The sequence below is a fragment of the Nicotiana tabacum genome, chromosome 22, assembly GCF_000715075.1.
Source record: "Nicotiana tabacum cultivar K326 chromosome 22, ASM71507v2, whole genome shotgun sequence".
NCBI lineage: Eukaryota > Viridiplantae > Streptophyta > Magnoliopsida > Solanales > Solanaceae > Nicotiana > Nicotiana tabacum.
The window spans coordinates 143737427-143755131 of record NC_134101.1 but is presented as its reverse complement, the minus strand read 5'-3'; the positions used below and the strand labels follow the sequence as shown (position 1 = coordinate 143755131).

Below are 17705 nucleotides of genomic sequence, written 5' to 3'. Positions count from 1 at the left end.
CAACTTTGCCGGGGCCATTCTGTATGGAGGGTTAGATATCGGTTGAGTGTCAGGCAACACATCAATGCTAAACTCAATCTCCCTTTCAGGAGGAAGGCCTGGGAGTTCATCTGGGAAAACATCTGGAAATTCGTTGACCATGGGGATTGATTGTAGAGTAGGCAGCTTCGCCTCTGCATCCCTAACACGAATGAGATGATAAATGTAACCTTTTGAGATCATTTTCCTTGCCTTAAGATAGGAAATAAACCTACCTTTCGATGTAGCAATGTTCCTTTTCCATTCAATGACGGGTTTACCAGGAAATTGAAACCTAACCATCTTCGTACGATAGTCAACATTTGCATAGCATGAGGCCAACCAGTCCATTCCCATTATCACATCAAAATCAACCATTTCCAACTCAAATAAATTTTCCGAGGTTTGACGACTATAAATCATCACAGTGCAACCTCTATATACTCTTCTAGCAATCACCGAATCTCCTATCGGAGTAGATACCGCAAGGGGATTACTTATCAATTCAGGTTCAATGCCAAACTTATTAGCCACAAAGGTGTAACATATGATAATGTAGATCACGGATCAATCAGCATGTATACATCATAAGAAAAGACAGACAATATACTTGTAACAACATCTGGAGATGACTCGAGATCCTGTCGACCTACTAGAGCATAGGTTCAATTTTGAGAACCACCCGAACTCGGCACTGCACCTCTACCACGACCTGTCAACTGCTGAAAACCTTGTACTGAAGGTTGAACTGATGAGGAAGAACCTGACACAGATCCAGTCGGCTGAGCCATACCATCACCTCCTCTATTAGGACAATCCCGTACCATATGGCTAGGTTGTCCACAAGAATAACACGCATCAAAACCTCGACGACACAGTCCAAAGTGGGCCTTGCCGCACTGATCACAACGTGGTGTTGGGGGTCTCGTCTAACTAGTATCACTGTGATGTTGCGAGCCTGATGCTCGCGAACTCTGACCTGGACCAGAATAGGTAAATCGATCATATCGAGGCCTCTGAAACTGTAGAGGAGCACTAGCTACAGGTGGGGCCGAACTCCTCGAAGACCAGGGCCCGACGCTGTCTCTGAAGTCATCAGAATACCCTGCAAATCTCGCCCTCTTATGTTGGCCCCTATCATGCTCCCTATCAGTCCTCTGCTGGCACTTACGATCCTCTAGGGTTTGGGCATATGCCTAAATATGGGAAATATCTATGCCCTCCACCAAGGAGGCTGTCGTACACTCATTTATCAGATGTGGTCCCAACCCGTTCACGAACAGATGCACCATATTACTCATCTCGGCCACCATATGGGGAGCATACCTTGCCAAAGAATCAAACTACATACTATACTCTCGCACACTCATATTACCTTGTCGAAGGTTTAAGAACTTATCAGCTCTAGCTCGTCGTATCTCAACTAGCAAGTAGTGACGAAGAAAGGCCTCAGAAAATTCCTTCCACACAGCTAGAGGAGCATTCGGACCCCTGGATCTCTCCCAACTATCATACCAGAGAACCGCTAAATCCCGTAGCCGATAAGAAGCCAACTCTACTGCCTCTTTATCATTAACATGCATAACCCGCAGTGTACGATGAACCTGGTCAATAAAAGTCTGCGGGTCCTCCTTGGGGTCTGATCCGGTAAACACTGGAGGGTCTAAATTAATAAAATCACGAACTCTCGTACTAACTGGTTTATCAGCAGCACCTGTATTCTGCCTCTGAGCCTGAGCAGCTACCAAGTTAGTCAATAACTGCAAAGCACTCTACATATCCTGGTCTGTAGTGCCAGACGGAGGAACTGGAGGTGTTGGGTGCCTCCTACTATCCTCTAGAGGAGACGGAGAAGATGCAGTATGAGACGGTATCTCACTCTAAGCCTCACTTTGGCCTGCTCTGGCTTGGGGCACCTGACTGGTACCCTCTCCCGCAACTGTATCAAGCTGTCTACTAATTGTTTGCTTCCTAGTCGAAGGCATCTGACTGGTACACCTCTGTGGGCATCATCATCATCATATCGTACCCGGCCGTAATAGGCTCGGTAAAATCGTACCCGGCCACGTGGAGCTCGGTAAAATCCAACTGATCAGTGGTTGCACAATAGGTGTCGTACCTGGCCGACTATAGCGCGGCTCGGTAGATTAAAATAGATACATATATATAATGCATGCTCGACTCATGGAATCACATTCGAAACCTTTCAGAGTGACGTAAGGTCGGTATCCTATGTACACGTTATTAGGACTAACTCTTCACTATGAACCTTATAAGAATCAGGAAGTACTAACAACATTGATAACATAAGAATAAGAGAAGCAACATTAACATTAATCGTTCCATAAGAGGGAAAACAATGTAAGTATTGCTAGCTTTTAAGAGTAGAGTATCTTTGGAAGCTCGTTCATTACATTATATACAATCGGAGTCGTGCAAAAGAAGGAAAGGGATAGCCTCACATACCTTGTATATACTAGCCCAATCTTAAGCTATGCAATTGTCACAACTTCTTAGCCTACAATAAGAGAAACGATACTATCGTTATCATTTAAGCGTCATAACTATTATGTATCGACCACAACCGATTTTACAATGAAACGGACAGCACCTCCCCTCTATATATGACTTCACATAATTCAAAACAATCACCAAACAGCCCAAACAACATCAATAATAATCATATTGAACCTCCCAAAATAGTCCATGCACAACCTAATCACTTCATACATACGACGGCCACCGTAGTCATGTCAAACAACCCGGAAATGTTACGAAGAACTATCAGTCCACAACCCTACATATATATGGTGTTTCTCCACCCCCTTCTACCTCCAAAACTCCACAAAACAGTAGTAAACCACTCAACCCAACAGCAACACAAAACAGTCCGCTACAAGTGAATAACTCGAATTCACGGCTTCCGATCACCGTCCCGTGAGTTCTTACATGTATAGAACGAATTACCATGAATTCACAGCAGAAAAAATGTATGAAAGAGGGCAGTAACTCACTTTACTTGTTGGATAACTCAGCCCTTCCCTTGGTTCTTCAAACTCTAGGTTTTATCTTCAATTAGAACTTGAAAGAGATGGAAAATCGATTAGGGTTTGTGTGGGATTTTTGGGGAGGAGTTGCAGGGGTTTAATTTGGTTTTGAAGGTCTGAAATAAGGGTGAAATAGCTGAGTTTATAATCCCTTAAAAGTCCTCTCTTGGCCGACTTTGGGACTTTTACTTTTGTCCTCTCATTTTGGCAAGTAGGTGATGCACCTACTTGTCACCTACCAATCTGCGCAGACTTGCGAAAATATGAATATCTCTATACTTCGAGATCATATTGACAAACGGTTTAATGCGTTGAAAACTAGACTCATAGATCTTTAATTTGGTGGGTAGATCATCCCATAATTCCTTGTAAATTGGGAGAAAAACTTACAAAAATTTTGACCTAATGTTTAAGTAAAATTAAGAACCTAAGTTGCGACAACGTTTGTCGACTTTTGTTTCATAACTCGTTTGACTTCAAGACTTATGATACGTTATATGATTCAAATACCTTAATATATGACCTCTTGAGCGTATTAAGAACCTCTAGGTTTACCTGAAAATACGAGTTACAACATCCTTGATTCGTTTAATTTCTAATACTTGTTAATCACCCTTATACACCCTTGTATCACTTAAGACCAATAGGATTAACTTCTTATCATCTCAAAGGTAATTCCTTCTTGGATTTATGTTAACTAATATATGACATGAACTAACGTGTGTGGATATGGGTTGTAACATCGAATGCCTCCGATTTCTATACTTGAGAGGTTGTCCTGAGTCCGAGTCCGGGTAAGATCAAGTCCGAGTTCGAGGGACCAGACCCGAGTTTGAAGGCGAAGCACGATGCATACTGAGGTCGAGTGTGTTCGACCACTACAAGAAAGTATGAAATTTGCAACAACTTTTTTCGTTGTCATACATTAGATATTGTTGCGAAAAGTACTTTGGGCAACAACAAAAAAGTTGTTGCATGCCATTGCAATAAATGCTGATGGGAAAAGTTTATGCAACAACAAAAATTGTCATTGCCAAAAGCTGACTTAACGCAACAAGAAATATTATTGCCATAAATTATATTTTGATGATACACGTGTGGCTTATAAAAATATTTAGCAACAAAAATTATTGTTGCGATAAATTGTTATTATTTTCGCGACAATACTACTTGTGGCAAAAAAAATGGCAGCAGGGTAGTTAATAATCTGTTATAAATGCTTTTCGCCACACGTATTGTTGTGGGCACAAACCACTTCTTGCCAACAATATTATATTTTCTATTGTACAGCTAGCAATAATAAATGTGTAGTTGCTACATACACAAATCACATTTTCTTTTAAACTATCACAAATATATATACATATTTGCAAAGGTTAATACAACTTATGCACTAAGTATTTACATACTTTCAAAAACTAAATACTACTAAAACACATGTTCGTACTTAAAAATAAAAACAAGAGCATCTACAGGATCATAATTTCTAATCTAATAACAACCAAAAGTAAATCTTCTTCTAGTAGCTTGAGCATTAGATGAACCATATTGTTAGCTATGTTAGTTTATTCATCTTCATCCTGCAAAAGAAGATAAATTATAATTATAGTTTTTATAAAAGAAAATTATAATGTACACAGATCAAAAAAAGAAAAATTTGGGCACCAATGAATAATATAAAAGATTCTTAAAACCAAAGCTAAAGCTAAGAAATTATCAAGTAAGAATTATATGGAAGACCGTCAAAATCATGCCTATAGTAAGCTAGTTGTCTATGAAGCCTTTATTAATCTAACCTCATGATCATGATTCATGAAGAAGCAAAAGTCTACAGAAAACAAAATTTTGCATGTCAAAATTACTAAGTATACAATATCTGTATTCTTTTACACCACTCTAAAGTTTGTTCTACAACTACACTTGCTCTAACCAAAGATAGCTTAGAATCAATCTATTTCACTTTTCTCTTCAGCATTATCCCTTTATTTTTTATTTCACCAATTCAACCAAACATCCTATGAATATATATATATATGACTTGCATATGCGCTTCAAGAATCCAAAATAACAACAGCAAGAACTTTACAAAGAAAGAAAAAGCAAAGAGATCTTTTTCTGTACAAAAATGGTGCTATTGGAATATTAATATTATTGTGATGAATGAGACAAAATCTTTATGTAAACAGAATAGTGTTAAAGAGCTTGTATAGCAGACAACCTTATGTCACACCTCCTTTTTCATGCACTTCCGGAAGGAGGGTATAAAGGAGTTTTTTTCAATTTAAGTGACGATCGAAATGGGATTATTTATCTAAAATTCAGAGTCGTCACTTGGGATAATTTTATGGTGTCTCAAGTTACCGGTTCAAATCCCGAATCGAGGAATATATTGACTCTGTATTACAGTCCGCGAACACAGAAATCCGGGGAAGGAATTCTGTTAACCCGGAAGAAGGTGTTAGGCATTCCCGGATTCCGTAGTTCTAGCACGGTCGCTCAACTGTTATAATTGGCCTATTATCTGATTTTAATACATGTTTTAGCCTATGGTTCAATTTTAACTCTATAACTACTTTTATTTAAATATTTTTTAGGAAGATTCAACGTCATCTAAAACGCATCTTGAACCACGTCACATAAATGCACCCGCGGTCCACGACACATTTTGTTTAACGTTGTTGAGATTTGGATTTGGGTCATATAAATGCACACCCGAGTTTAGGAAAGTAGTTTAAATAGCACGCCTAGAGCAAATACGCACTTAGATTATTTTCCTAATCTTTGAGATTATTGTGAAGGCCATGGTTATGGAAATTATTGTAGAAAGAGGGTAGTATTTAGTTATTGGAATTATCTATTATGGAACAATCTTTATTAATTAAGAAGATATACTAGCTAGAACATTGTTTTGAAACACAAATTCTTCATAGACAAAATTCTTAGTCTAAATAGTTGTATTTGTTATCATATAAGGGAAAATCAACTACGCTAAGTTCACTACCATGATATGACCCAGCAACTAAATCGCACCAATTAGCTCTACCTAGATTTAATTTATAATAAGGAACACGGGACATTGGAAACACTGTTTGAAGTAGCAATTCAGCAAGTTAAAACCAACGAAATAGCCAGCTTTCCCGAATAAATTTTGTCTCATAACCGCAATTGCCTGCTTTTCAATTATCAATCTTGAAGCAGAAAAATAGTAGCACAACATAACCTATGGTACAAGAAATTACATTTAAAGCTAAATGAAGATGAATTTTTCTTACAGATTACAGATTACATGGGCAACAATCACAGAATATGGGTTGGTCAGTTGTGCATCGATCACCTAGCAAGAAGGAGGCTTCAGATATTAAAATACTGGAAAGGGCAGCAGAAACTTTCAAGTGTTCTAACTCTTTTGATGCTTTGCTCAATGTCCATGAGCAAGGTGAGAAGGAAGCTAGGAATATATTGCAACTGGTGCAGGGTGACACAGGTTTAAATGATCGACTTGGGATTGCAACAGATAAAAATCACATTGTTGAGGCAAGTCAAGTACATGATGATCCTACAACAACAATGCACATTTCCAATACAGAGCTAGCTAAAATGGTAGAGAATGCCCAAGCAGCTATGATGATGAACACAACTCCAAAAAATGGGCAACCACAACCTTTACGCAGTAACACGCAGCAGCAAATCTCCAAGAACATAGGTGATCGTCCCACTATTTCGAAGGACATTTTTCGTGTTGATAAGCAAAAGGCAGAGGCACACAGTTCAAATACACCTACAATGCATTTTTCCAACCCTCAAGTAGAACAAATCATCAAAGATGCTCAAAATGAAATGATGAAAAATTCTATTGTTGTGAAACAACCTGTGGTCACTTTGAACACCTCCGTATATGATATCCCTTCTCAATCTGCAGAGTCGTTTGGGGAATTAGAAGGTGAATCTAGGCAGTTTATGTTGTCAACGGGGAATAACAACGAGGTTATACAAACAAACGTGAGGCTTAAGGCTATTACATCCAAATTGTGGCAAGATCAACGAGACGAAGATGAAGAGGAGGACTGGGGCGATGGTTTTGCAGGATACTCAGCTGAAGAAGGTGACGAGGAGGTGGATCAGGAGAGTGCAGGGGAGGAGCTTGACTCTCTAGTTAAGTCAAAGTCTCATGGGAAAATTGCAGCAGTCCCCACGAGCAAATTAAACCTCCATGCTCCTGCATTTGTTCCCAGAATGTCTCCTAGTGCTGCAATTCAAAATGCCCCAGCTGGAATTTTGCCTCAACATGTAGCAACTTCTTCCAAGCAGCTTACTATAGGTGCTAAGAGCTGTTCCCCAAATACAAGTCCAAGTCAAGCTGCAACAGCAGGTACAAGGCAGACTGTTAAAGCTGCACATCCTACAGCTGATCGGGCAAAAACTGGGCAGCAGCAACTGGTCACCACTAAACCAGTTATTTCAGAGGAGGAGAGAAAGCTTTTGGAAGCTATGGTAAGTTCCATACCTGTAAATCCTATTACATCTAGCACAAGTCCTGTAGGTAGGAATAACAACAAATTACAACACATTGGACAACAACAAAGTAAGGCAATGGTGGCAACTGGAGAATCTGCCTTGGTGTCACTAGATACGATTCAAAATGAACCACAACCTGTGAATTTAGGGAGAGAGTTTTTTGAACAAGGAGAAGAAGATGCAATGTTACAACAGTGTAGAGAAGAGGCGGCAAGAAAAGGGGATTTATCACCAATGCATAGTGGAAAAATTTGCAAATCTCATACAAGGAAGAATAGTTGGGATGACAAGGTTAGTGATTTTTTAAATGTTAGGCGACCTCCAATGAGAGTTGTCAAACAAAAGAAGGCCGCCCCAACTACATCAACAAAGTTCAATCGTTCAAAAAAGAAATCATGAATTTTGAATACATCTTGAAGAATTGGGATTGTGATGAAAAAAGAGTTACAAATTGAAGAAATTACAAGTTCGGACAAGAAGGGACAACATTTTAATTCCTTCATCATTTTATTCTACCATTATGTTAGTATACTCATTTGTAATATTATCACAGAGTATGTTATAAACTCTGTGATGATCATTAAATATTTGGTTCTTTCCAGTTCTTTCTTTTTACATGCTTGTTAGTAAGCGAGGCTTTTTATTTGCCTCAATAGGATTAGTAAGGTAAGGTTTAGCCCGATTTGTGTTGCTTTGGTTCTATGCCTTTGGAAAATATCCACACGGTTATGAGATTATATGCCCTCGTGAGACGTTGCCGACAGCTACACCATGAATCCTCTACATGAGGTTGTCATCGTAAGGCAGTGTGAGGCGCAGAGAAGTGATTATATAGCCAAGGCATATGGGTAACAATACCGGTGCTATTGTCCCCCTTATTTGTACTTTTCCTATTTGTTGTATTTTTCTGTTCTTTTATTAATAAAAAACTTAGCCCTAGGCGTTTGCCTAACGGATTACCAAAAAAAAAAATGGTACAAGAAATTACATTTAAAGCTAAATGAAGATGAATTTTTCTTAGGTTACAGATTACTTGGATCAACAGAACGAAGAAACCCCATTTGCTAGCAATAGAAAGAGAAAATCACAATTTCAAGGATTATGAACTAAAATCTGATTTTTTTTTAAAACGTGATTTATATGTATCCATTCGCACAATTAACAAAAGATACAACGGGGATATGAACATGGAAACACTCAGAATCAAACAATCCAAACATCAATAAAATGAACTACTACCTCGTGTCGCCCAATAATTATACCAACAAATAACAATGTAAATGGACAAAATAATAAATCGAAGAGACACGAAAACGGACCTTTGGCATAAATCAACCAAATTGGAATTACAAGAGGCTAAATAATTCGACGACTCTTAACCGGAGCATTCGCCGGTGAATTCGGACGGAACCGGCAACTCAAGACCTCAACGACAACCTTGATCGGAGTTAGATCTAACCCAAAACTTATACTCAACACTTAATCCATTTCTGTTTTGTAATTTATTGAAGCTTTTGGCCAAGAAAGTGATGGAGGACTATGATGGTGGTCGCTGCTTTGGCGGAGGAGAATTGAATCTTGAAGGAGGTGGCAGCTTTTGATTTTGGGATTAGGTCGACAGAAGCTTAGGGGGTCTCTATATTTTTTGTGTTTCTTTTCTTGTTTTTCCCACCCCTCAATTTGTGCTCTTTTTATTGTGTGTGTGTTTATTCTCAGTTGGAGAAGATGATGAGTCGATGGGGGTGGGATTTTTTTTTTGCTGAACGGCCCTCTGTATCTCTTTTTGTTAGAGCCCTTTCAGATTTTTAGGCTTCCTACCCTTTTAGGCGTTACCCCGATCCCTTCTTTATTGTACAGCTAGGTCTTTTCTATTTGTGTTTGTTCCAAATAAGAGTCTAGAATGGTCCCTAGGTTTAATGGACTAATCCGAATTTGGTCAAGAATTGGACTCTAAAAACTCTTAAAATTGTTATCCAACACCTTAATTGACTCCTTTTAAAATAAGATAAAAATATTATACAATCCAAAAGCTAACATGAAACTATTATATATTTTTTGTATTTTCAAGATTATGTAAAGATAAAAATAAGGTACTACTTTTGTATATTTTTTATTTTAATTTACGAAAGATACGCAAGCTAAAATATTTTTTTGTAACTTTCTATTTTTATGATGAAAATAAAGTAAAGAAGTCAAAAATAGTTGAAATAGCTATATTAGGCCTAAATTAAATATTTACATGCTAAAATATGAAGAATCTTGGGGAGGGTCAAAAATAACATGTCTACACCTTAGTGTACCGTACCAAAACTGGTGATGTAAAAAGGGAGATACATGTATAATTTAGCAAAGGCTTCTGGTATAATTTAGCTATGCCAAAATGTTAATTAAACTAAAATGTGTGTGTGCTTGGTATGAGGAAGGTCGTTTGATAAGAAACATTTTCTGGTAACCATGACAGAGAACTAAATAAATTGTAACTGAAAACTATAATACAAACATGATATTGAACAATATCAACCAACGAATTTATTTTTACAAGAGTTAGACAAAGTTTCTTATCGTGATGTTATCCATAAGTCTTGAACGACTTACCTCATTTGAACCACTTCAATTGGAAATAATGTTTAGAAGTCCACCAGAAACTCCATTCTGTTAAATATAATAAAACTACATAACTTAATTTGTCGTACAAATCAGTGGAAAGGAATGATATGGAACGAGTCAGAAACACAAATAGTGCAAGCGACAAAAGTAATTAATCAATACAAGCATGCCATGTGGTGTTATTTTGTGGATCATATGTGAGTAATAAGGTATCATTTGCTAGTTTAGTACATGAGTGATTTTTACTTTACAAGTATGTATGTTGGACACTTATTTGCAATCAATTTTAGAGCTATGCTTCAAATAGATATTATCTATTTTCTTGTGTTTAGAGCAATGCTAATATGCTACCACTTTTATTGTTACAGAAATATTCTTAGGATCAAAAGTAAGTAATGAAATACCTCAGTACTTAATATATGGGATGTTAGTGCCATCGTGCTCTCTTTTAACAATTTTGGTCAACCACCATGACTTTTCGATTTTTCCGCTCCTCCTCAAGCTGTTTCTGTACTTCTTTTAGCTGGCATTCTACACTCTCTCGTTTACGACGTTCTTCTTCTGCCTCTTTTTGTCGTGCTTGCAGTTTCTCTTGAATTCATTCATGAATCTCCTACTTGTTGACTTAACTCCCGATCCTTGACCCCGACAATAACTTGACGTTTCTCCAACAACTTTCACAAATGCAGCATTAACAACCGGGTCCAAATCGGTATCCTCTTCAATTTCTTGGATTTGTTCAGCAATATATTCGTTCACCTTATCCTACAAAAAATTTATACAGTCTTTTACTTTCAATATTTATTTCTAAAAACTCATATTATAGGAATAAAGATAAAAGTGTCACATGTACATTTAATTCAGCAGAGGCATCATTAACCCAATGTCCGTTCTTCATGTGAGTCAATTCCCAAAGTTTCTGCAAGTTTGGTTCTTTTCCGGTATTTTTATTTCTCTACAAAAACAATCAAATTATGTTATTAAATCAAGAATAACTAAAACTCGTAAAAATAAAGACATACTTTCAATTGTTGCTAAAACATTGTTGCAAATTTCATACTTTCTTGTAGTGGACCCCGAAATAGTACCGTTGTGGATTTATACTAGAACGAGTTAGATTCCTGCCACGTCCCCAAAGTCATGACGCAAATCCCTAAATATGATTGTACTATTATGTACTAGGCGGTTAGACACTTGTACTAAGAATATTCCTCACTGTAAATGAAAATATTCCTTACTTAGAGCTCCCCTATTATATAAAGGGGACCTCAATCATTTGTAGGACACCTTATCATCACTGAAAAAAGAATATACGCGTTGCCTTTTTGCTCACTGTTCATCAGCATTGTCCTTTAGCTCCATTATTCTTACTTTACTTTTACTACTTTACTGCTTTTAGCTTATCTCGAGGTCATCACAGTCAAGTATTATTGGTTTGATTCACCTCTATCTTTCATTTCTACTTCATATTTCTTGATTACTAATTGGTATTGAACTAAATCACATATCTTTAAAACCACAAATCAAGTTTAATTGTTACTCAAATTTTCGAGGTAAAGAAAAATGATATCGCAGTTATTTAAGATGACCGCTATTTCGCACAAACACTGAAGTTACTCTTGGAAAAAACATTTATAACAACAAAGTACTTTCAGTGACTCGGTTTGTGCAACTAAAGAGTCAGGTCATGAAGATGAAGCTGCTCAAATTCTTTTTTTGTTCAGGTTTAAGTCATTATTCTTTATTTGTTACTTATTGAGAAGTATAATTGCGAGTGAACAATTCTGAAGAGTTTGTTTGCCTTTCTAGGCTAGAGTTATAGTATAAAAAGGGGTAGCTACAATTGGATTGATTGTAGGGAATAATATAGTAAAGTTTATGGTTCCTTAGATTACTGAGTTATAACCTAAAATCGCGTTGAAGTTAGTGAAGTTTTGAGGAAAATCTTACGAGGTTAAATCGTGTGGTTTTTACTCACTTGAGCAAGGAGGTTTTCTACGTAAAAAATTACGGATTGCTTAATTTTCACACCTCATTTTTTGTTTGTGTCTGAAATATTTATATTAAAGAATCAGGTCCTTTAACACGCGAAAATCCGGTAATACATAATTCACCCCCTCGTGTGTCTAGGTGTATCCTAAAAATAACATATAGTAGATGGCTTTCGAATAATTTAATTTGTAAAAGTGCTTAACTTTAGCAATAATAGAAATTATATCTTAAATTAGTCTCTCTAATTATTTGAAAAAATATCTTTTGATTCTTGATATCATTCGCGAACAACTTTAAGCCCTTATTAGGTGCCTTAACCTTTCTAATAGAATAAATGGATTTGTCCCCCTACTCTGGAAGAACTTTACACTTCAGCTAATTGAGAAAGTTCTAATTACCTTAAAGAAGCTCGGACAGGCACTTCTTCGGAAGGAGAAATTGCGATTACCTTACTGCCTCGCTCTTAGCAATTTTTTTAAGATGTTACAAGTGACGTAATGCTTGTTTATCTTCAAAATCTGATAATAATTTAATTTATAAGTGATTTTAAGGATACATGGATTAAATTGATACAAAGCGATAAATTAAATGTAATTGAAATAAAGTATGGTAAAGTAAACTCAAATCACACGAATTGAACAGTTACAGCCCTGAGAGGTGAGTCAACCTTGAACAAAATGCACTTCGATCAGTGTAAAGACAAAATTGAATAAGAACTTTAAAGAGAAAATAATAGTATATTGCTTCTGAATGCGTGTAACTATGTGTTTTACAAGTAATCAGACCTCCTTTATATAGTATGAGAATCGTACTTTAGGTACAATTTTATAAAAGATAAAAATATCCTGATTTGCCGGTTCTTTATCGATACATGCCGAGATTCCCGCCATAATACTCGACCGGTCACGGATATTTCGGTCTTATGTTATTTCGGTCTCCTGTTGGTTATACTGGCAATGTTTTCTCGAGCTCGTTCAAGGTCAGGATCGATTTAGGGATCAGAACTCGATGTTCTCGAGGACGGGCATTTTGACCTCGTGTTCTGGTTTGATAGGACTCGGGGTCGATCTTCAATCCCTCACGTTTCGAGCCGATCTGTCATGTAGTAGACGAGCCCGTTTTCGACCGTATACAATGCTCTTTTAATGCTTCGACTTTCGGATCCTTGTTTTTTTAATTTGTTCAGAGATAATTCTGCCGCAAGTAAATTTGTAACCGAGCTGATTTTGAATGAAAAAGAAAAAATGTCAGATTGAAGTCTTAAAGGGGCGGCAAAATTGATCCAAAACATTTTAAACCATCCAATATTATTGATGGGCTAATTTGGGCATGACCGTGACAAAAGCCAACAACCCGTGATATGAGCCTAAAGTAATTAACCCGTCAAAATGCCACACTTCAAGTTCAACCCCTTTCTGCTTTCTTTGTCGTCTATGTCTCTGGTTTTAACTTAAGATCGTGCAAAGGAAAAAATATAACATTCTTGACTAACTGGCTTTTTATTATTTAAATCTTCTTTGGGCGGGGAGGTCCGGTTGAGCCGAAAAAGGAAGAAAAGAGTCCACTAAAAATCAAATCTTGCACTCAAATATAGAAAATAAAGGAAATGTGGGCCTTGTTCTCTCAATACATCAAAACAACCTTGGAATCAGAAAGGTCTCATAGACATGAGAAATTCAAAAATAGCCAGATTTATAAATGGTTATTCAAAAATAGCCACAGTTTAAAAAGTAATTAAAATTTAGTCACTTTTCATATAAAGATAAATTTGAACGAAAATACTATTCAAAATCCGGAAAAATACTCCAGTATAATATGCTGGAATTCCAGTATAATATACTGGAGTTCCAGTATAATATACTGGAGTTCTAGTATAATATACCGATCCATCATAATATACTGGAGATTGGAGCACAAATGCTCCAATCTCCAGTATATTATACTGGCACTTTCCGCGTGTTGGAGTTCCATCATAATATGCTGAAAGTTCATTCACATGTGCACTGATCTCCTATATATTATGTTGGAACTTTCCATGTTGCAGCAAAATAATGGCTATTTTTCAATGACTTTGCAAACGCTGACTATTTTTGAATGATCAGTTCGAAAATTGACTAACACGTGCTATTTTTACCTCAAAGACAGGGCAGGCAGATCGGGCATATGGGAATTTCAAGAGCAAACCGTACTCAATTCTTTCAAGAACAAAAATTATGTTCTTGACATTTAATTTGTTGCGGAAGCCAAATGTATATAGTGTGAATGAGTCACAACTACTATACCAAAAATTATGACAGACACCAAATAATAAATAAGACAATAAAGTAACAACAAAAGGAACACCAGAATTTACGAGGTTCGGCCAATTTTGCCTACTTCCTCGGACACAACCAATATTTTATTCCACTCCAAACATACAAGTGAAATAATACTAAAGAGAGAAGATACAAATGCCTTAAGAAGATAAGAAGGCAAATGAGAGATGTGTTTAAATCCTAAACATTAGGCCTTCTTTTATAGGGTGAGATTCTCCCCCAAATTAAGTCCCCCACAGATGTGAGATAGTTTGCCATATTCAACAAATCTCCACCTTGGCAAAATTTCACATCTTCAATTTTCTCTCGGTAACAAATTTTGGTTGTGTCTTCATCTTCAATCTTCAGTGTTCAACAATGTTGATCAAATCTAAACAATGTTGAAACTTGACCGCAGTCACCACTTTTGTCAGCATATCAGTAGGATTCTCCGTATTATGAATTTTCTTCACTGTGACTCCACCTTCTTCTATGATTTCTCGTACGAAATGATACCGAACATCAATGTGTTTCGCCCTTGCATGATAAACTTGGTTCTTCGCTAATTGAATAGCACTTTAACTATCACAAAAATTTGTGATACTTTTTTGTCCAATACCAAGCTCTTTTAGCAATCCGTGAAGCCAAATTGCCTCCTTCACAGCTTCTGTAATAGTCATGTACTCTGCCTCTGTTGTAGACAAAGCAACTGTTGACTGTAAAGTAGACTTCCAACTAACTAGTGCCTTGCAAAAGTAAACACATAACCAGTAGTTGATCTTCGTTTGTCCAGGTCACCCGCAAAATTTGAGTCACAATATCTAACTACAGACTGATTGCATTCCTGCTCAAAAACTAACCCAACATCTACAGTATTATGAATATACCGTAGAATCCACTTCACAACTTGTCAATGCTCATTTCCTGCATTATGCATATATCTGTTAATAACTCTAACGGCTTGTGAAATTTCAGGTCTCGTACAGACCATTGCATACGTCAAGCTACCAACAACATTTGCGTATGGTACCTTTGATATATACTTTCGTTCAGCTTCATCTTTTGGTGACATAGTAGTACTTAGCTTAAAATGGGGAGCAAGTGGAGTACTAACTGGCTTAGTCTTTTCATCTATGCCAAAACGTTATAGTACTCTTTTCAAATATTCTTTCTGAGATAAATAGAGTTTCTTTGAACGTCTATCTCTTATTATCTCCATGCCAAGAATTTTCTTTGCCTCACCCAGATACTTCATCTCGAACTCCTTCTTCAGTTGAATCTTCAACTTATCAATTTCTTCCGAATTCTTGGAAGCTATCAACATATAGGAGAAGATATATAAAGGAACCATCTTTAAGCTTGCGCAAATACACACAATGATCGTACTTGCTTCTCTTGTACCCTTGCCGCAACATAAACTTGTCAAATCGTTTGTACCATTGTCTAGAAGATTGTTTCAATCTGTACAATGATTTTTCAAGTTTGCACACCATATTTTCCTTTCCAACAACTTTGCAAGGGAGTTTTTCCAATTAAAGGACAATCGAAACGGGATTGGTTTATTTATTTCAGAGTCGCCACTTGGGAGATTTAGGGTGTCCCAAGTCACCAATTTTAATCCCGAATCGAGGAAAAGAATGACTCCATATTACAGTCTGCGTACCAGAAATCCGGATAAGGAATTATGTTAACCCGGGAGAAGGTGTTAAGCATTCCCGAGTTCCGTGGTTCTAGCACGGTCGCTCAACTGTTATATTCGGCTTGATTATCTGATTTTTATATAAATGTGAACTTATGCGCAAATTTTAACTTTTAACCGCTTTATTATTATTGTTTTTAGAAGAATGTGAACATCGCTTAAAACATGTCTTTGGACTGCGTCACATGAAATGCACCCACAATCCGGAACATATTTTATTTGATGTTTTGGGATTTGGATTTGGGTCGCATGAAATGCACACCTAAGCTTAAGAAAGTAAATTATTAAACACGCGCCTAAAGAGACTATCGCGTTATTATTTTGCGGAGGCCGTAAAATTCGCTAAACGACCCTCCTGAATTCTAAGTAATTTTAAACAAGTATTTACTGAGGGCCCCGCAATTTGTGTTTTTATTCGGCGAGGCTCATCTCATTCTTATTTTTTAAAGGATATCCTATAGCAACTACGTTTCTTGTCGCGTTTGTCTCTACTAATTGAAAACAGAGATAGTCCTAGTTAATTACATGCTTGCAGGTTATTTACAGCAGGATTCAAAATGATTTTATAGAATAAGAAAACGTGACTACGCACACGGACAGCTGATTGAACATTACGGGCCCAAATCCAGCTCATGCGGGATGGGCCAGACCTGGGCCACTGTTTGTTCGATGCGGGCTTGCTTGGTCTGTTTCGACCTGGGCTCGACCTTCGTGAGGTTGAGATTGCAATCTTTGTGTTCTTTGTTCTAAAGTATGGTCTACCAGTTATATGAGGCAATTTATCAGAAGGGAAAGAACTTAACTAGGAGTGGATAGTTTTCATGCTTGGCCTACATTAAAGATTATACTACACAATTAAACTAAGTCTAAGATACAACCCACTGCATTGGGAATACTTTTATCTACCAGCCTGCATATACAAACTAACATTTAATCACCCTACATTGGTATCTACTAGGCATGCAAGCTATCTTCAGTATCCAAACAAAACTGCAAACTATTGTACATTACATGGGGTTTAACATAACAGTCTACATATGAAAAACATCTTCAGATCTTCTCTTTTGTATTCATGCTCAACTTTCAAGTTACATTGATAGTTTATTAGTCGTGTACCTGGATAGAGAACAAAAGAAGAAGGAAAATGATCAGCTGAGTGGTACGCAGCAAGCACAGCAGCAGCAGATAAATAGCACAACACAGCAACAACCAAACAGCCACAATGATGAAACTCAACAAGTGATCGAGCAATGAACATGCAATCCCAGAAAACAGAGTAGAGAGATAGCAGGAAGCCCAGGATATCGAATGTGACAGCAACAGAAATCAAATGACCACAAAAAGCTTGGCAAACAACCAAACGCAAACAACGAAGACAACCTGACCACCTTAAACTCTTACACAGTTTGTTTTAGACAATACTCATTCACAGTATTCTGAAATTTATTTCTGTTTTTCCCTTTTCAGTTTTCTTACTCACAGAATCTCTCTGAAGACTAAAAAATGTCCAGCCCCCTTTTAAGTTCTGAAAAT

The 17705-nt window shown here is 37.1% G+C and overlaps 1 long non-coding RNA gene across 1 annotated transcript; it reads right to left on the bottom strand.

The window, feature by feature from the left end:
• Window positions 1-4397: 4397 nt before the first annotated feature.
• Window positions 4398-9410, bottom strand: LOC142176584 (uncharacterized). The gene is made up of 2 exons (XR_012705267.1): window positions 8900-9410; window positions 4398-4645 (listed from the first exon to the last, which is right to left on the bottom strand). It is a non-coding gene; the product is annotated as an uncharacterized LOC142176584 (long non-coding RNA).
• Window positions 9411-17705: the final 8295 nt, after the last annotated feature.